The 22,223-nt window shown below is 36.3% G+C and overlaps 2 protein-coding genes across 5 annotated transcripts in view; one reads left to right on the top strand and one right to left on the bottom strand.

The window, feature by feature from the left end:
• Positions 1-22,223, bottom strand: part of LOC139113296 (dipeptidase 1) — an 87,195-nt gene that overhangs the window by 26,628 nt on the left and 38,344 nt on the right. The gene's annotated exons all lie outside the window — the stretch shown is intronic.
• Positions 11,248-22,223, top strand: part of LOC139113297 (C-type lectin 37Db) — a 140,970-nt gene continuing 129,994 nt past the window's right edge. For all 3 annotated transcript variants that reach the window (XM_070674337.1, XM_070674340.1, XM_070674338.1), the window contains exons 1-2: positions 11,248-12,220; positions 19,049-19,277. The gene's annotated coding sequence lies outside the window, so the exon portion shown is untranslated. The remainder of the gene's footprint in view (positions 12,221-19,048; positions 19,278-22,223) is intronic.

Consider the following 22,223-nt stretch of genomic DNA (forward strand, 5'->3'; position numbering starts at 1 on the left):
TGTGGACAGGAGAAAAATATTTTTCTGCTAAGATTCTAGCCCGTTGATTCTTTTTTTTTTTTTTTTCTTTCTTTCTTTTTTGCTGTCAACTTTCACGAATAAATCGTGGTTACCTTTGCGAAAATGTTAAAATAATAGAAGAATATTTCGAGAGTCCGAAGCGAGATTCAATGAGGATTACACGAGCGCAAGCCTCTTGAATTCTTTTGTGTAAGTACGAGTTGAGCGATTAAAAGCTTCAACTATGCTCGACGAGAAAGTCGTTTTTACTTTGTGTTCTACGGCTGAATTGTAACTTTCTTATTTCACGCATTATTATAAAATTTTTATTTATATGTGAAAATATTTTTCATCGTTATTGCAATTGTCTCATTTAATATTATATGTTCAATTTTCAGTAAACGATAATAGTTCTTATATCTTTGCACTCGTAACCGATCTTAAACTACTCTTAAAATCTTTTGTTTTTTATAAATTTAATTTAAAATTTCGATGTGTTAATAAAAATATTTTTTTAATTTCTATGTCTTTCGAAACTATGTATGTACATATCCAAAAATAAATATCTTACGTAATATATCAGAGCGTGTGCACTTTTAAGAGCCATTTACTTTGGTCTTCGTGCGTTGGTTCTTGCCGTAAATTCGGCCGGTTTTCGCGCGTTTCTAGCATTCGGTAGAAGTGCCAGGACCAGAAATAAGTGGGCGAAGAGGCAGTCAGAGGTTCATTTTTACACCGACATAGTGTTGTATAGTTTAATAACGGCAAGTAGTGCAAAAAAGTGTAACGCAATCGTAGACAAAGTGCGAAAAAAATCTGTGCGCAACGCGGCGGCACGTAAACGGTTTTTATTAACGCAGACTTTAACGAGATACTCCGATACGTAATACCTTGCCACTGTTTTAAATACTGATTGTTAAAAATTTTTTATGCGCGTCACGCAGAATGTATCTTATTTTGATAATAAATTAAAGTCTTGTCACACGTTTAGTTTAATAAATTGAAGCCTTCGATCGCCGCGTAAAAAATAAAAACCAATATCGCGCGGTTGTAACAGCAGTTTAATTAAATTCAATACTGTAAAATGATATCAACGTTTGTGTGACACGTTTTAATTTTACGCGAGAGGCGAGGGTGAGCGCGGACCGCCTTTTCTATGCAAATTGAGCTGCGGCAAATATTTTCCAGACAGATGGGTCACACTTTAACGCAATTATAATTCGGTAAACCGATACACAACACATTCTGTTTTTTATCGATTTTCAGCGTATCGTTGACAGCTTCCTCTATTAATCTCTTACCTTCCCCTCGTAATTTTCCGGTAATTTAAATCTCTATCGTTGCTTAACGATTAAGTTGTTCTTATAAAAAGAAAAAAAAATTGCTAACCACACTAGAAAGATGTAAAAATAAATCCGGATTTTTAATATATCCAATAATATTTAACAACAAATATAAAAAAAATGTATTTTTGTCAAAAATAAAAGGTACCTAACGATGTTAAGATCATTGCGTTTTTCCGCAGGTGCCATTTCACGCGGTTATTGGAAATGAAATTTCCAACAATGAGGACGCTGTAAGCCAGCTACACGTAATTACTTCAAACGAGAGCTTATAATTAATAGTATTTCGCTTAAGGGTCCTCGGGAGGAATTAGCGGACACGAGAAAAAGCGATCGCTTTAATCTCACAGATATATATCACGGATCAACGGAATTTCAGTTTTTGAAAATGCACTCGCACGCGTTGGACAATGCGTGTTGCGACGATCTCGTAGCTAGGGTGATCAATGTCACTGATCACGATTTACGTTCTTACTGCTTTGCAGCAGCGCAATACCTGGCTCGCCTAATCCAATTTAATGGTAACTACTCTTGCTTACGCACGCGCTCCCACTCAATAGATACCGATTAAAAAAGCTATATTTACCCTTTCAAACTCTGTTTCTTCTTGTCGGTTCTTTTTTTTTTTTACAAAAATTTTAATAGCTTGACATTTTTTTATATTGTTCGTTAATAATAATAATAATAATAATAATAATAATAATAATAATAAAGTGAGTTGAATTTCATATATCGTATTGTATTGTATAGTTTACACAGATTACACCAACAAACGTTGAGCTAATGAGGCCAATGAATTGTTCAATCAATTTGCATTATTTTGTTAATTTTAATTATATTGCTAATTGTAATTGTACCTTACGCTATAAATTAAATTCAGCATTAGTAGCTTCATTATGTCTCTAGATCATTGTGGCGAATGAGCGGATTTATTAGCATTATAATTAGGCAATACATATTTATATTTTCAAAAAGCATCGACAATTCATCTGTCTGCACGATTATTTATTGCACGTAAATCAAAATTAAAACTATAACATAATTCTAAAATAAATAATTTAATAAATGTTTTACTTTAGTGTAACAGCTGCATTAAAATTTAATATTTATGATAAAGTTTGTATAACAAATAATAATTTATATAATTATTATATAATAAGATAATTACATTTATCTCGTTTAACCTAAATATCCAAATACAAAATTTCCTACCACAAATCAATAAACTCGAAGCTGCCAATATTATATCACCGTTAAAAACAAGAATATTAATTTTATAATTCAATGATATAAATACGAAAAAAAGAATTAAGTTTTGTCTTAAAATATTCCTTAAGAATTCGCTTAGAATCTTTCTATCTGCGTAAACACTCGGAATTTTTGCCAACCGAAAAAGAATTTTCTACAAGTGTCGAGAGGAATTGTCGATTATGACGTGACTCAGCATGCGTATTTGGGGCATGTGAAAAAGATTACCTCTCTCGAGAGAGAAGTGTCGCGGATCTTTCCGGTTCGAGTTTTAGAAAGAGTGCCACGAGCGAGAGAAAAAGTTCGATGTTGAGTCGATCGGGGAAAGTTGCTAGCAAATCCGATGTTTCCTACAAAGATACGAAAGTAACGAGCGAAGCAATCTGCGAGGCTTTACAAGGATCGAACTGCTGCAAAGTGGATAAGTTCGATTCACCATACGTGTCGGAAAAGAATGCCTCGTAAAAATGTTTATCATTAATGCCTCACGAGCAATGTTCTTTTAAAGAAATTAATTTTTAAGAATCAACGTGGTAATAATTATTCTCAAATAATTCTACGAATTCTATAACTTCAAAAATCTTTCGTTCGAATAAAAAAAAAAAAACACATTAACGCAGTTAAAAATAATTTAATTATTAAAATTGATTTTGTTTCGCCGCGATATGATATCTGTGAATAAACATTACTCGTACTCGACGATAAATATCATTCCGATGTTTATTCCGTACAAGTCGCGCGTTTTATCAATCGTCATCCGCGCAGACGTAACATTGATGTGATTTTTGAATGCATATACCGATCCTGGGAGAACCCGTTGCATCGAGAATCGTAGCTTTCTATACGAGCGCGTGGCTGCAGCGATATACATGATGCGCGCACCCATCCATAAATGGTCTCTATCAATCGTTGCCGATTTGACATTTTGTTGCAGGTTTTGTGCGATATTTCTCGCTGATAAATTCAGGAATAACTTTTCCAAACACTGCGATAGAGCCGAGTTTAAGCTATCTAATTCAGCGCGTTCTCTCTGCGACGTCATTAGCAATTCTCGATTAATGATTTCGCGACACAATATAATTTATAATAATTATTTTATAAAACATTCGATAGCATAGATAAATTGTATTAAAGGTTTTTTTTTAATGTAATATTCTTTTCTGAGTCACGGAAAACCTTTCAGCTGCGTATTTTGCTCGTAGGTTATTTTGTTAAACGGAACTTGATCAAGAAGGTGATTTTGCAGTGTGTCATTCAACGTATGTACGTGCACGGATTTCATTTCCGGTTGCAGAGTGCCCGAAGTCGAGCGAATAGCTCGACTATCTTGAATCTCGCGATTCAGGAGATCATCACAAGTGGAACGAGGGATTTCCAAAAGGATGAAACGGATTATCGGAACTATCGCAATGTGAGAAAAGGATAAAACATCGTTATACCGTGAAAGTATTGTTGTCGAGCAGGACTAATCGTGAATATCAAAAACTCAACTTCGCAAATTTGTTTTTAGCTTAAAAATTGTAAAAATACAATTTGTCTTAGTTATTCTGAATTAGTTTGTTTACAAGAGAAACTATTTTCTCGCTACAACGATTGTATAAAACAAGATTTTTAAATACGATAAATATGTAACAAGTTTTTAGACCTTTATCTTTATATACGCGTGAAAAATGTCTGCCGAGATCAAGTTTTATGACATAACACGGAGCTAAAAGTGATTACTTTTGAGAGTTTAATCGACTGTTAAATGAGAAAAGTTATATGTAACGACTAAGAAGTAATCTAAGGTAATTAGAAAAAAAAGAAAAAAAAATAGCCAAGTATTAATATAAGTTTGATTAAATAAACATTTTTATTCCACTAAAACCTTTTTATCATGTATTTGAATTTACGTTTAAATAAAGAAATTACCGAGATTAACCATAAATTTTTGTTTTGAATTTCAGCGTTAGTAGAGCCAAAATAATATTCTATTGATCGTACGTAATTTACAGTCACTTAACACAATTTGCAAGTTATTGCGCGAGAGCTTTATCCTATTACTACTAACCTTATCTCGTTTGCACTATTTTGTGTTCGTTAACTGTATGAATCTTAAAATTTATCTGCTGCAAATTTGATAAATTGGCTACATATTAATGTTGTGCATGTTAACATTAATTATTTATTTCCAAAAATTTTTACTATCAATATTCATGTTAACTGCGCTTTCACGCAAGTTTATTTTCAATAGAAAAGGCAATCTCACTCAAAATCAGCCTTTTTAGCTACTTTAGTGGAGCAATCTCGCAGTTACTTTTTCGCCAATTTCCGCTCAATTACCACCTCACCTGAACCGCCAAGAAACCGCAGAATAGATAAACCGTGCACGTGCACTAGTGTGGCCGTAATTAAAAAAACAATTGTAGTAACAATCCTTCTTCTGCAATTTCCGTCTAATCGTTATCGTGAGGAAGATGCCAACAAACATTGTTAAATGCAGTGGTAAGAAATATAGTTTTAGAACAAAAACTTGTGTAACTATCAAACATATAAATAAAATCTATACGGTAATTTATTTAAAATATATTGCGTTTCTTTCTCCCCGAGTTTCCATCTTAGTTATAGTATTTTCGATCGCAAATCAGTCTATTTATCGTTCGTTTCACAGTTTTTGGTCTTTTGTTTGAGAAAAAAAAAAAGAAGAAAAAATTCGAGCTCGAAGCTCAAGAAGCTACGACTGTTCTCCAGCGATTCTTATTTCTTCTTCGTGATTTCCGTCGATTCATCTCCGGCCAGACTAGAAGAAATCACGGAGATCTGATCGCGTGTTTTCCCTTCCTCGCAATCGCTTTGTTCACATTCCTGAGGCTTTTCTACGTTAATGATAAAAATATAGAGAGCAGTATTATTACCGCAACGATCGCTATCACCCAGATTTGTTATGAAATATTTTAATGCAATATTTTAATACGTATACGTGTTCCGATTAATTAATAAAATTTTCTGTAATTAGTACATCCGATAATATATTATTTGGAATCTTGAAATTCACGTGAAATTCGTCAAAGTGTTCGATAAGCCGCGAAATGGTCGTCCCTACGAAACTCCGTAGAACTCTCTTCGAGGTGCATCGTCCGAAGTTCGATCCGCACGTCTCGATGCATTTACATCGTAGTTTGCCGTTGGTCAGCACATCAGACGGAGCGCCGTTAAATTTTATCCTACCGTGAGAGAAATAACGAAAAGTTGCCGAATTCCTGACACGAGAAATCGGTTCACACGCCGGATGCCACGTTCGGTAGCATCCAAGGGAAGAGAATTCTGCATTAATAAACACCCCAACTAGATATATGGTTTTAATTAATTTTAACCGCTATATTGCGTTTTTGGTTTAAGAAGCCATAAATATTTTGGAACTGCGGAAATTTCACTGTGAATCTTGCAATAATTCATGTCGCTCGGTTACCTTCCGCGCGACGATGAAATTTTTACGATCCGCAATTTCAATCCACGGAACTCGTTAGTCAGACGATCGCGCGGCAGTTAATTAATTCTCAACGAAATTAATTCTTTAATATTAATAATATTAATTAAATCTTGTAATTAATATCGTAATCAATGGTTTTTAGTACGTTTTCGTGAAATTTTTTAGATAACGAATTAAAAATATATTCAACTGTAAAGCTGTCGCTGATTTTATCGAAGTATTTCTTTATTAAGCGAAATCGCCCGAGTACTTTCGTCGCGTATTAATATTCGCGTTTATATCGTCATTCGATTACGCGAAAAGATATGCGCTGAATTATCGCGATACGCGTGTGGTTGTCAGATGTGCTTGGACCCTTACTACATATAAAGGACTTAAAGTCCTTCGCGCGCGGGAATCGATGCGCGGGATCAGAAGCCGGCACCTGAGGCTGTCTCTCGGTGGAATATAAACTGGCCGCGGTGACGAATATCGCGTGTGTAACGCGAAGAATAAAGGAAGGAGAAAAGCGACGTTGTTCGTCGGACATTTAATGGACTTTTCGCCTCGCGGCGCCTCGCCGACTGCTTGCGCCGACTGCTGATTCAGCGTGGAAATTACGTCAGCTTCCTCGAGAGGATGGAGCACACGCGGAAGTGCCACGCCTTTCTCTTCCTCTTTATGGCATCTACCATGCTACAGCTTTGTCTTCAGCCGCGACGGCGACTGAACAGCAGCTTTTCTCTTATAGAATGTGCGAGTTACTAAGTAGAAACGCGTAGTTTGTTCTCGCCAAGAAAATTACGAGTACAAGTTAAATAGTTTTAAAAAAAAGTTTAAATATGTACGTACTAATCTAAACGAGAATCTTTCTTTTTTTTTATATAGAATTTTACGCAATGTTTTTATGGGGCATTTAATTTTTTTTATAATTATAATAAAAATTAGTCTATAATATAATCTGACGTTTAAATAATGAAGAATAAATCTTGAGACGGAATTAAAGTACTTCTCGGTAGCGAAGATAAAATGCTGACGGCAAAAAAGAAAAAAAAAAAACATAAGTACTCAAAGGTTAATGAAACTTTTATGATCTATTTCGCCGGTCGCAGCCGTTGGGAGCCAAACCGCGAAGGCTTTTTTCCGAGCGCGATGACTGGGACCTTCAATTTTCCATGTCGCGAAATCGCATTTGCGTCGCCGGCACTTTCGATATCCCTCCTTTAACGCTACGCCCATTAATTGCTTAAAAGCTTCGGGTTACTGCATGCCGTTAAGAACTAAAATATGATTATCGGGAGGTAATTAACGATCCAGGGTATGCGTTTATCGTGAATAATTCATATATTAAACAGGAAAATAAATTTAGACATTGTTAAAGTTGTTGACAGCAACATTGGTAGATACGCGGGGATATATCAGAACAATTTAGCTTTAACCCATAGTTCCGGGTTGAGAATATACAGAGATAAATTTCTATTTTAGCGTAGATAAAATTTTGGTATATTTGCAGAATTTATTTGCACGGGCTACGTTACTGTGAAATAATACGTTTTTATAAAGACAAAATGTGCCGTTTGCGATGCGTCAATAAAATTTGATTACAAAATTCTTCCAATTGCGCATTTTAATATAGAGCGGAGAGAGCGATTATACTCACAACCCAGATATTTGGAACAGTATGTAAATCTTAATCAGCAAATATTTATCTGAAATAAATATTCCGCGGCTCATCGCGATTCCCTCAACGCGTAAGGAAAATATCCGCGGGGCTGTCGCGAGTCGAAGGGTTTAAATACTCGCGATTCCAGAACTAAACTAGACGCGTTCCGTGTCCCCCTATCCATTATCTTGTTACCTTCCCTCCACCCCCTCCCTCCCAAAACAATACATAAGCTCGACATTGTCACGCTGATTACTCGGAAGCCGCTAATAACAGCGTATACAATACCGAACTTGCAGAGCCGGTCGAATCAATGCCAGGCACTCTTGCGAGGCCACCACCGAGCTGTCCTCGAAGCTGATAAATATTCATGACTCACCGTGGTTGGCACGATTTCCCCGTCGTAAAACGGCCGGATGACGCGGGCGAATCCGTGCGACAGTTCCATCGTTCCACGTCGCGATAATCACATCCAGTAATGCCGCGCCCGCTTGAATCGTTGAACGCGTCGTAATTGAACCCTCGTTCCGTGAGGAACGAGATTTTTGAGCGAATTAAATGGCATGCGGCGCCTAGGCACACGACGTAATACTGTACCGCTAATTACGAATTCTGCGTATCTGCATATCGGAGAAGAAAGAGGGGGAGAGGTTCAATTGCGAACACGTTCGACGATTTAAGCGAACGATTTAAACGGCGTATCTTAGGGAAATGTTATTAATGAGAAGTAACAGCTGGCATTTAAATCACGAAAAGGCAGAAAGAATTAATAAAAATTCATCTCACTTCTCTTACTCTACAAAATTAAAGAATAGTTTTACGATTGTTAAACTTCCTATTTTTTTTTTTTTTTTTACGTGATTTATTCGATTTTAATTTTTCCGATGAGCTATCAGATTAAGCAAGATGAATCCGTTACTTTCATTGAACTAAAATACGAAAGGGATACTTTTCTGCTCAAGAGTGTTGCGTTATATGTATTATGTATATGTCACATTATTAAATTATATTAAAAAGTAAAACCAGATTTTTGTATCTCGTTATTTTCGAAATAAATCCAATCTTCTTTCGTCATAAGCGCTTAATCCCGCCCAAAATGAGAGTTTCAATATATGTATATATATATATATATATATATATATATGTATACTTCCATTAAGTGATCGACTGTCGTATAATCGCATTCTAATGATCGTACGCATGGTCATACACGCGGAGGTGAATTCTACGTGAGCTCGCGCGCGCCCGCACATTACAATTTAATCTAATATTAGGACGCATACCATACATTATAATCTCGGATCAACTGGCCAAGGCTAAATGTAGCCCGTGTGTACCGACTTCGTCATTTGACGTACTCTGCGTCGTCCTCGGGTCGCCTTGTTCGATATTAATGGGCTTTCTCCACGGGTCAATATCCAAGAGAAGGATTATATCGGCGATATTAAAAAGGGTTTTAAATCGTTGAAATTATAAACTTAGAATAAAACGGCACGAAGCATTTAAGCACTCGGCGAATTTACTTTAATCTCTGCAGCTGCGTAAAAGAAGATATAATTGTATCTTCCTTTGAAAAGTTAAATTATACGAAACAGAATCGAGGCTTAATTGAGCCTATTTTGTTAATAATTTTTTAATAAACAACGACGGACGGATGAAATACTGTGAAATCTAAATTAGACTAGCGACGGTGTATTTATACTTATATTTTAACGGCAATATCTTCGTTACGTTTAACATGGGTATTGTCGAGAAATAAAAATATATTTTAAATTAATACGCTTAAAGTGATATTTTAAAAAGTAAAAGGGTATTTTAACAAGGCGACGCGACTATATGCGACATAACAAATCGCCGGTAATGAGGCTAAATAGAGGCAAACATTTATCACCGCTCCGACGGGTGTTGCTGGCATTACAGATCTCTCTTGATAATAATAGTTCGCTGGAATCATAGGCGCAATACCTTCCGCAACCGGAAATATCGTCTATAACAATTATAATAAATATATAAATAACGGTTTTATTTAGAAACGTTACGACGACCCAATTATTGTCGTTGAAATTAAATTAATTCAATTTAATTCATTTCTGTTGCGTTAATAATTTAAAATTTATTTGCTCGCGTACGCTGTTACTCGATTTAAAAAAATTATATTAATATTAAAAAAAATATATTGCATAATGCGTGATATAATTTTTTAATTGGTAAAAGAAATCTGTGATTAATATAAATTTTTTTTTATATTGCGGCATCTATATACGTCTGAGGGAATTTTAGTCACTTGGGTCAGACTGCTCGTCTACGGATCTGGCATTATAGATCGGCAGTGCAACGCTTCCGATGAAAAAAGGCGTAAAAAAAGTCGAAATGAACGGACCATTGAATAGAATAATGATGAATGCATATATCCCAACGGAGATGCGTGATCACAGCTGCATTTATCACTAGTTTCGTATGCTGACATTTACGCTTTGATATATGCCGCTTTCATTTTTCTCTTTCATGAAGTTACCACAAATTACCATCTCTTTTATTAGAAGTATTAGTGAACTCTCTCGAGTTTAATATTTTTCACACAATATTTTAATGCAACGTTAAAACAAAAAGGACCTATTTTTTAAAGACGTAGTTATTTATTTATTAAAAAAAAAGAATTAGTTCTCTAAAAGAAAAATTAATATTTGAAATTTTTCTAACTTTTTTAATTCTGTTCTACAATGTTTCATTTCTAGTGTTAAGATTTTGAATATCAAATTTATATTTAATATTTATTTATTAATTAAAAATCTGTTGATGCGATTTATTTAGTTTGGTTCTGCTGTATTTCGTGCAAATTTTTAAGGAATGATTGATGCAGAAAGTACATTACAATGAAATATTCAGATTATTTGATTTTCGAGGCTCGCACGAACGGGAGAGTTTTAAAAGTATCTAAAAGACGACGATGTGGAGACCCGAAAGTGACGGTTGGTCTTTTACTCGGAAAGAGACTCGTCGAAAGCAACGGTTAACCGCCCCTTCTTGTTTTCTAGCTCTCGTCGCCAACGTCTTTCGATGAAAAAGACAGGGAGCGAAAATTTTACGACTTCTCGAGCGTCGATTCTAAGAAATCTGTCACTTTCGACACGTTGTGATTAATTTATTACCCTTCGAAACTCGCTTCGCGTGGGGTTTGGACGCGTTTCACGGTCGTAAAAAAACATGCTCGAAAGCAGAGCACGGCGATATCTGATTTTCGTCGGTGGTTTCGTGCTCGTCGAGCCCCAATGTTTACGTTTCTTCAGTCAGTTCTCGGAACTGCTTCGAGCTCGGTGATTTCCAAGAAGTCCGCGCGGACTCCGGTTTCTATCGTCGCAAGATCGAAGATGTCCAATCAGGGATCGAGCCTATTGCTTGTCTCGTTTTCTTTACACGGGTGTCTCTTTCTCTCAAAGGGCTTAAAATCTCCCACTACTTTAACCCCTTCCATCAATTTTTTAGCCACCGTTTAGGAAGATTTCACGGTCAGCTCAGTTTGGCTGCGAAGTCTCGGGTCGCGGGTACGTAATTCTAATTTCTTCGCAACCAGCGCGTATCTTTGTCCGCGGATAGGGAGTATCGCATACGTATAAGTGTCGAAGTCAATCGACTCGGGTACAGACGGTCACCCCCTGCACTTTTGTGCCGTATTCATTGGTTTCTGCTATGCTTCGAGGAAGACTTCTGGACACGTCGCAAGTGAAACGCTCGGAAGTTTGCCACGTCCCGGATTCCCCGGCCCGCTTTGCTCACCGTCCGCTCGCGGGTTCCCGGTGCGCGTAATTATTGCCAGTGTGTAAAGTTTCGACGGTAACGGTTGCACCTCGCTTGTCTCCGTCGCGGTAAAGTTTCTCGTCTCGTTTCCGAGAAGTGACTTTTCGACTCGGGGGAAAGAGTACGCGTGAAACGTTTGATTAGAAGTACATAGTGTTCGGTTTATCGCGGCTTACTTTATTTGCTGCTTGTTGCAAGTTCTCGGCATTACTTATTTTTTTACCGGAAGAGACAAAGTTGAAAAAAATGTTTTACGTTGTGTTTCAAAAACTGACTCCTGGACACGCGCTTTAGTTTGAAGAGTGTCGCGTTCGGTGTTTCGCGGCCCATTTTATTCTCAGCTCGCTGCAAGTTCTCGACGTCGCGTATTCCACTTGCAGAAGTTGACCGAAAATTCAAAAGTGACGTTTGGACCTCCCTCGTCCTCACACCGCAACAAGTTTCTTGTTTCGAGGTCAGGGACGACTTCAGTGAAAATCAGCGAAAAAAAGCAGTGCTACGAACGTCGAGTACAAATTCGAAAAAGTGACCGTCTGTCGTGCTTCCTAGTTTCAAACGTTAAAAATCGTCGCGATAATATACCGTAGTTCTCTCGGTCGTACGTTTTTCGAGTGAGTGTTAGTAATAATGATAACGATTATAACAAAAATCAATGTGATAATGTGAAGTGAATCAAGATCTGCAGCACATCGAGAGGACTCGGGATAGTGCCACAGAAAAAAGGTAAGAAGGAAAAAAATAGAAACGTAATGTTTTAATATTTAATTTTAGCAATATTTTTGGATTTTAATTTCAATAATTATTTATTTTTAAAATCGAGTCCGAAAATTAAGGAAAGCAACACGCTGGCCGCCGTCGGCCGTCGGCTACTGAAATTTTACTTCGCATCTCGTCAATTGTTCGTCGTAATTAAAATAATTAAATAAATGCAGTCCTAATTTTAATATTTAATTTTAGCAATATTTTTTTAATTCAATTTTTATAATTATTTATTTTTAAAATTAAGTTCGAAAAATTGATTAAAACAACACGCTGATCGCCGTCAGCTGTCGGCTACTGAGATGATACTTTTTCTTTACATCTTGTCAATCGTTCGTCGTAATTAAAATAATTAAATAAATGCAGTCCTAATTTTAATATTAAATTTTGGCAATATTTTTGGATTTTAATTTCAATAATTATTTATTTTTAAAATCGAGTCCAAAAATTAAGGAAAGCAACACGCTGGCCGCCGTCGGCCGTCGACTACTGAAATTTTTCTTCGCATCTCGTCAATTGTTCGTCGTAATTAAAATAATTAAATAAATGCAGTCCTAATTTTAATATTTAATTTTAGCAATATTTTTTTAATTCAATTTTTATAATTATTTATTTTTAAAATTAAGTTCGAAAAATTGATTAAAGCAACACGCTGATCGCCGTCAGCTGTCGGCTACTGAGATGATACTTTTTCTTTACATCTTGTCAATCGTTCGTCGTAATTAAAATAATTAAATAAATGCAGTCCTAATTTTAATATTAAATTTTGGCAATATTTTTGGATTTTAATTTCAATAATTATTTATTTTTAAAATCGAGTCCGAAAATTAAGGAAAGCAACACGCTAGCCGCCGTCGGCCGTCGGCTACTGATATTTTTTTTCGCATCTCGTCAATTGTTCGTCGTAATTAAAATAATTAAATAAATGCAGTCCTAATTTTAATATTAAATTTTGGCAATATTTTTGGATTTTAATTTCAATAATTATTTATTTTTAAAATCGAGTCCGAAAATTAAGGAAAGCAACACGCTGGCCGCCGTCGGCCGTCGGCTACTGATATTTTTCTTCGCATCTCGTCAATTGTTCGTCGTAATTAAAATAATTAAATAAATGCAGTCCTAATTTTAATATTTAATTTTGGCAATATTTTTTAAATTCAATTTTTATAATTATTTATTTTTAAAATTAAGTTCGAAAAATTGAGGAAAGCAATACACTGGCCGCCGTCGGCCGTCGGCTACTGAGAGGTCACTATTTCTTCGCGTCTCGCCAATTATTCGATTTCAGTTGCGATTTGTTGCGTTAATTAAAATTTTTTTTTTTTAATACGTTTCTAATTTTTTCTTATTTATAAAAAAAAAATTTTGTTTCTTGAAACCAATTATTACATTAATAAAAAATTTACAAAAAATTTTTTTAATTGATAATGTACAGTACAATTAATTGATTTAACTATCGAATATTATTTTTAAACTAATATATATTCCTGTTCTTATTTTTTTCTGTTTTTAAATTTTTGTTAAAAAAAAAGAAATGCTTTTTTTGCGTCAGCAATGGCCTGTCGCCGTAGAAGCGCTTAGGCGAAACAATAGTATCTGATAGAAAGAAAAGGGTCGCTACGAAAAACTCAACGCTAACACGAAGCGGCAATCCGTTTCAACGGGATTCGGTCAAGCCAGTAAAAGGATTAGCCCGCGGTTGTCTTTAAGCTTGGACGAAGCACAAAATACCGAAGCAGACGTGTACCATTTCTACCGCAATCGCGGGGCTGCAAACTGTCTCCTTATAAATAATGCCGTTACATGACGCCGTTGAATTCGTTGAATGTATTTGCCGGTGACCACGTATGGTAAATTGCAAACCAACTTTGGCCGAAATTTGCACCGAGCAGTTTGTCGGTTAAAAAGAAATACTGTGATTTTCACACTGAAACTACATAGGTTTACAATTTGCACTAATTAAAAAAAAAAAAAATTCTACAATTGACATAATCAATATGTGACTTTATAAAATATTTATAGTACCTATACTGACGTGTCTAATTTTTACAAAAGAACATTTCTTCATTATAATGAGACAGAATGTCGTCCATGTAGATTTGAAAAAAAAAGTACGAAATAATAAAAGTTTATAGAGATTCTTTGACTCTCTTGCAGCTATTGAATTTTCTGTTACTCGTTACTTAATGGGCTATACTTGGAATCATCTTTTGAATTTGGAGCTTCGTAATTCCCTAATGAACAAATATTCTTGCTTCTTGGCGTATTGTCTTCAAAGTTTTGTTTTACGAGGCTTGTTTAAACAAGTTTTAATTACGTAAATTTGATTAACGTTACATTCTCCGGGAAGAGAAATTTGCATACAAATAGAAAATGGCTTGTGTTAAACTTTGTTCAATGTCAGTATTAAAGTTTCTAATTCATATTTATTTTGTTTAAATATGTGTTATATGCGAACTTATGCGGGAGTTTGCATCAATTAAATATGACTCTCGCATAATAATTAATAATAATTAAAAACTACATAAACATGCACGCATTTATACGCGTAATGTAGCAAATTCGTATCCTCAGGTACGTCCGAAGGTACGAATAATAATTTTAATTAAAAAAAAAAAAACAAAAAAAATTTTACTCTAATTAAAACAAAAATACCGGTTTTAAAAGCTTTAAACGGTGTACAAAAAATTTACGTGTGTTTGCCACAACTTGGAAATCTAAAAAAATGAAAAACAAATTTACGGAGGAATAAAGATAATAAAATTTTAGGATTCGCGGACAAAGTATGCAGATGGGGAGCTTTTTCTTTTTCACAGTACCGCTACCCCGTACTGTTTTGCGAATGCTCTAGACGTGCGTTTAATCTACTTATATTCATTAATGCGGTACTATTTTAGTACCGTTTCTAATCTGGCTTTTGCGCGTTAACCGAAAGGTACCGGCGCTCGGAAGCTCTCTCTAGCTCGACACCACGACCCGTCATATCGCGGCGCAAACAACCCGTTGCCTCACGCATCCAAAATGCATCCGTGTCGCACGGAAAGAAACGAGAAAAACACGGGCACGTATCACACCCCATCTCGGCTAGCTTACAACGAAACGTGCGTCCTCGCGTCGCTAACGCGAAGAAACTCTCATTGTCTCTTTTTAATGCTCGCGACGGTGGCAGGCCGTTCATCTTTTTCTCTCGCATGTTCTGTCAAAGTACGATCACCGTGGCGCAAAGAAATCAGAAAACTGAGCACCGGAAGGAAAGACGTGATACAGAAATGAAAGCGATGAAACGATCAAGCTGCGCGAACTACACATATATATACTATACCATCTGTCCTATTTACGAACAGTTCTTCTCCATCCGCCCTTTTATCTCGGCTGTTCGTCCACGGTGCTATTTGGCCGTGTTTTATCAAGCTACATTTCTTTGTTTCTTTATCTGATCTCTTCCGGTGTGAAAATATTTTGAAATGGATTGTTAGCCCCGGCGTAGGTAATGGAAAATTTTATGTGAACAGATTTTCAGCGAAATATTCAGAACCAAAGCTTAATAACGTCAGGCATAAATAATAGCGACGTACGTTACTTTATTTGTTATTATTAAACTTACTTTTTTTATTTTTTAAAATATTTTTTTAATTTTAATTTTTTTTTTTTTTTACAATTATGTCATTACCGTTTGAAAATTCACGTATATCACTGTCTCTAAAAAACCGCAATAATTTTCTTTCAATTTTATATAAAATAAAAAAATAAAAAAGATTTCGCGAAATTAAGTGGCAGATGTAATTTATAATTTTGTGACGAGAACAGTGTATTAAATTTTTTAATGGAAAGCAAATATTCTCGTATTTACTGTTTCTCGTGTTTTTGTTTTTAGTTCGGCTTTACCGGAATTCGTAACAACTTTTGACGTTGCCCTGCATCCGGCATATTTTCCTCATTACGTCTGACCATCCATCATGCGTCTCGAATGTGCAACAGCATGCACTCTTTATGCGCGATATGTCGCTCCGGTAGCGACATAAACTGAAAACGTAGTAATCCAACACTGTAATGAAGAAGTATCAATCTCGTACGTCGCGACGGGTAAAACATCCGAGTTTCCGTATAAATCACGTTTATACTGCGCAAAATACGAGTGTGATACGCATCGAAGCGTGTGTCACGGTCCAATATCCGATATAAATTGTGCGAAGATAAGGGCAAATATAATATATACATATATATACATATATGTATATCGACTATAGTATATTTTAGTACTTGTATCATATAATACTCGTACGAATTGACGAGAGTGTATTTTAATACTTGGATCGGATTTCTCACACTAATAGCTCGCGTAGAATAATATGGTTCACGTTTCCAGCGTGACTCGTATATCATTTCGAATATATCGCGTTATTTGCGTTAAAAGTATAATGATGCATTTATTATCGTGACTTTAATTACGGGATAAGGAATTAAAAATCTGCACGTAACAATAACGCGCGAATATTATCTTCGTTATCGCGGAGACATTTCCTTTTTGCTCTTTTGTTTTTTAATCTCTTTTTGTCGTGCATCGCAATCGGAACGCGTATACATTTCATAACACGACAATGTAGGTGGCCTTATATGTACGGAAAATGTCACGCTAACGATAAATATATTTCTTCATAAACTAGCGGTACATTCGGAATATCCGATGCGCCCCGCGCGTCGTAGGGGAGGAATAACGTAGAAGAGTATCGCGGATAAAAGATGTCTCGATCTTGTTTTCCTTCTTATGGAACGGAACGCAAGATTCATGACACTTTCTGAACAGCGTTTACGACTCGCGTCAGGTCGAATGGGTGATAATATTTTCCAAAGTTGCTTCGTGCTTTACGATCGCCAGGGCGCGGCGACGCGACGCGATGATGCTGTGCAAGGAAATACGTTAAAGGATAATCGACAAGCAGAGCCATGTGTGGCGAACGGAAATACGTCCTGTATTATGCGCCGTCGAGAAATAAATCGAGAATTAGAGACGAATCTGCAGGGACGAGTTCGGGGTAGGAGGGGGGGGGAGCTTTATCGAAGAGAAGATTACATGCGATTTTATTTAACGAAGATATTTGAACGAAGCTGCATCTTCGTGGAATGAGAAAGACGTTGACGAAATGAATATATATTACGTGTGCGTGTATGAATAAAGATGAAATTGATCTCATTTTTCTTACGTGAAACCGGGATTGCAAAATTTATTTTAATAACACGGTCCAGCGCGTTTCGCGCCCAACTCAGCGCGAATGCCGCGGACAAGTATGTAAAAACGGCAAGTGACTTCGCCTTAAGGCGAGTCGTTACGTTTTGCGCAGAGGGCATGATGACGGAAAATTCAAGTGATAAGGTTTATATTAGAACGGACAACGTATGCTTCTCGTTTGGGCTCTCTCTCACTCACTCTTCCCTTTTCTCTCTCTCCGTCTCGTTCTGTACTTAGTGGGCGCGCCCGTGCTATCGCGTTCTTCTGGAAATATCTCGAGACAGGGACGCTCTTGACACTTTTATCCCGTACATCTCCCTTACGAGGACATTTCAGAAAAGAATATCTCGTCCATGAGGAACTTGTCTTTCCGCCGTAGAAAAACGAACGCGCGCCTAAATTATGCGACACTTTCAATTTCATTTATATCGCCGTGGAAGATATATTCATTTCGGAGACGACACGTATGAGATACAGTGCGTTTCGCTACGCGCGCAATATATCTTCAATTTAGACAGATGTTTGAAAATTGAATTCAAATATGTTTCTGCCATTTTTTTGGAATAACTCGCGGGAGTAACAATTTGAAACGTGAAATTTAAAGTTCTTTTTAAAATTCCAATGAATAATCATTCGACGAAATTTAACGTGCACGACGACGACCTGTATGTAAAAATTAGAGCAGGTTTTTTTTCTTTTTTTTTTTTTTTTTTTTTTTTACAAATGGTGCTTCTCGTTGCTTTGAATTCGTTAGAAACTAGAGGAGGGACAACTTTAAAGTCGACTACTGTAGACGACAGTCTTCACGCGATCGCGAGGAGCCGTCTGACGAGCTTCTCGTTGAAAAGGTTCCTACTTCATTCGGTCTGTGAATATTGCAGCGGCCATTAACTCAACGCCGTCTCTACGGCGGGGTTTGTTAATTTTTTAGAGGACCTCGACGATCCTCTCCCCCCCTGTACATACAGATCTATTACGAGTCCTGTGTACGTCCGAATAAGCAGCCGCGTTTCATTCGCCGTCTCCCATTGTGTACCAGATCCTTCCCCACAAGGGTCGCGAGCACCCTCTTTTCCCCCGTGTGTTCATAAAAATAATTTGTCTTTGTCCGGTGAGAGTAGCCTTTATCACGCTGCCCCGTGAAAACGTGCATGATTATTTACGAAACACAATTCCTCTTCGGTCTTATGATAGAATGGATTACGCGCGCGTGTCTTGTAATACTTGTCGCAATTTATTTATCGCATCTTAAGACATTTCGAAGTAATAAGATCTGTCGCGTATATTCGTGACAAGTCCAAAGCACACATTATTTTTTCTTTATCAATGTATTAAGTCTATAAAAAAATTTTTTTATTTTTTATTTTTTTTTAATGAAATGTAAAGAAGTACGACACGTTAAATTTTGTTAGACATACTTACGAATTTTAATTATTAAAAACATAAATTGTTACGATCTTTTTGCTTTTGATAATTTAGTGACTATGCATTTGCAGGTCATAAATAAACGCTGTGTATCATTATGTGCAAGAAATAATTTCTATTGTTCCGTTTCCGTTCCATAGGATATGGCAAAAATAGCAGTTACGGGAGATACGACTTGGCGGCGTACGCGGCAGAAATCACGAGCAGAGCCGAGAAAATAAATTGTGTACGGTAACGGGCAACGAACGAGCGAACGAAACGGCTGCCTGAAGCTTTTTCCCGAGAGAGCTGCGTCCTGCACCGACGCAGATCCAGGAAGCGGCAAACAACGAGCAACAGGATATTAAAACACAAAATTCTATCACAAAAGTAAGTTTTACGTATGAGGCGAGATAAGGAATAGTAGTGTAGTAACATTCTGTCGTACATTTCATATTTCAACTAATTTTTTTTTTTTTTGCTACGAATAAAAATCAATGACTGCCTTTGCACTTGGCGCACGAATTAAATTTATTGTAACTATTGTAAGTAAAAATGAGCAAACTGTTTTCTTATCGTTTTATTCTAATTACAATCACGAATATTATTTAACGTTAAAATTTAACACATCGTTAATTTTAATGAAGAATATTTGTATTTCTACAAAGCTGACGATTGCAAAAAGAAAATATAATTTTGATATATTTTTAAATAAATTCTTTTTTACGTTTATTCCATAATACGATCTTCGTCGTTGTATAATGTATATTGAACGGAACAGTTCGGAGAGAAATATCGCGAAAGGTAAATTGTACCTACGAGGGTTAAATCACTGGTACACACGGTAGAGGAAAGTGCGCGAAACGAGCGACTTGATAAGCGATACGCAAAAAAAGCAGGCCAGTATCTCATGTGGATACAAGAGCTATGTAGCTAGTTGAGTTCGAGTATACGTCACGAGAGGAAATTACGCGTATATCGTTAAATCTCCGCGAGCAACAAATATGCGTTGATGATGTCTGCGAACGCCACTATAAGCATTCCTCTTACGTTGCATATTTTTTTCGAGATTTGCCCAGATTCGTTTTTTCGAGCAGTAATTTATTTTTATTTTCTTTTTTAAAGCAAAGAAATATATTTTTTGCTTCATTAAACCCGCTATTCTAGTATATTTATTATTATTAAAGTTATATAAAAAAAAAAAAAAATGACATTTTATCTCTTCAATAGTGCTGAATTTTTTTTTTCAAAGATCTCTCTACGTTTGTCGCTAAAATCAAATTGATATTATTCCGAGAAAACGGGTCTGTGACGTGAAGCTATCTTGGGAAGCATCATCGATAACAAGTCACGGAAGTAAAATGTTAAAATTCAAAGATCGCTGAAGTATCTCGAAGGCGCTGCGGCGCGCTGATCCCATTGGCACCGGCGGTGCCATGCAGATTATGTGACTTCATCTTCCCCGTTCTTCGAACCCATCTTATCTATTCGGCTTTCCTTCTTTCCTTTTCAATACCGCAAGCAAGATCGAGCAAGCGAGTTACGTCTCGAGCGTGGACTTTACGTCCCGCAAAATTTCCGAGCGACGCGATGCTTAAGACAAAGATAAAAAAAAAGAGAGAGAGAGAGGAAAACGACCGCAAAGTTTAATATTAAATAGACGAGTAAAGTAGAAAATAGAAACAAAGAGGGAGTAGAGCCTGCGTTAAGTTTCGTATTGTTGTTCCTTTTTTTTTTAAGCTATCGAAATTTCTTGGATAACTAATCATATGTTTTACTATTGCTGACGGATTTATATGTGTATATTACGTGTAAATTTTTTTTTACGTTATGTTTAATTAAATATATAACTGAATCTTGTGAGATAGAATAATTGCTCGTACGTTATTTTAGTGTTAAAACTAAAGATAATTTAACAATGTTTTATCGTGAAACGTTTTGCACAAGTGTTGCTTATTTTATTCTGCAGTGATTTTACTTCTATTTTCGGCTCATGTTATTACAATATTAATGACTCGCAAATTGTAACAAGTTACGTCCTATAACCAGCTGTTACATGTACATCGAGCCCTGTTCCAAAATTAATTCCTTGCAGTTAAGTATCGATCGACACATGAACCATGTTTTTTTTCTCGTAAAGCGGTAACTTACATCTAAGAAATTTTCGTGAAGTACATATTATTTCTTAAATATTTATTTAAACAAGATATTATTTTATTGTTAATTACGAAGACATTTAATTTCCCTCTTTCACGTTGGTATATCTGTAATTATCTGTTTTCCAGTATTTTAATACTTAATTCTTTTGACGAATATTTCTAAATTTAAACTTTTCCAAAGAGACTTTCAATTTTTTTTTTTTGCACTCGTGCATTTCTTATCTGTGAAATGCTTAAAATCTACTCTTTAAATTTTCCAATCTTGAGAATCTCGTCTTATCTGAATTTTTCAATTCGCGATATTGAATTGTTAGATAATAACGATCGTTGTTTATTGTTTTTACTTCGGTTCGCAAAATACGACTCGCAAGTGCGCACCCGACGGTTAACGATAACGGTCTCGACATCAGCTGATCGTATTCGCGCTATGTTATTATGCGACGATAACTTGCACGAGCATTATATCGTCCTTCGTGATAACTGTCGACATCGCGCGTGTGAAATCTACGGCATTTACGGTGCGCGTTTAATATACTCGAGAGGCGAGGCACGCGGTGCGTGTGCCAAGCTCAATGTAATATCGTTACACGCTGACGTTGGCCATCCGCACGGTATGGCGTGCAATTTAATACCGCGTCGCCGAAGCAACGATGCCGCGAGAACGCTTTCGAATGCATCCGCGGAAATATTCACGCGAGCGAACTCATGCAGCCTCACGATGACGCACGCATGCGAGCGAAACGCACTGCGAAGCTTTTTCAAAATTTCCCCAGCGGGCTTTATGGTGACCGGTTGATGGTAGACGACGGACGCATCTTTTTTTTTGTTTTTTTTTGTTTTTTTTTTCCCTCAATTTTTGCGAATCGCATGGTCGCGCCTTTCTGGTACGCTTGCCGGTAGTGTAAACGCTGCGAATTTGGTATAAATAAAAGGCAAAGCAGTTGCGATATAGCTGAATTGTGGTACTGGCGGGATATAACCGCGAATATCATGAATTATGATATTCTGATTTATAATTGCGAAGATATTGAAAATTATAGAAATATTGTAATATAAATTTTGACAAAATGTTATCAGAGAATTTTGTAAAAAAAATTTTAAAGTTTAAGTAATATGCAAAAGTTGCTAAAATATCGATGGAAAATATTTAAAAAGGTTCGTAATCGATTCAGAATAA

This window comes from Cardiocondyla obscurior, linkage group LG02 (assembly GCF_019399895.1).
Source record: "Cardiocondyla obscurior isolate alpha-2009 linkage group LG02, Cobs3.1, whole genome shotgun sequence".
Classification (NCBI taxonomy): Eukaryota; Metazoa; Arthropoda; class Insecta; order Hymenoptera; family Formicidae; genus Cardiocondyla; species Cardiocondyla obscurior.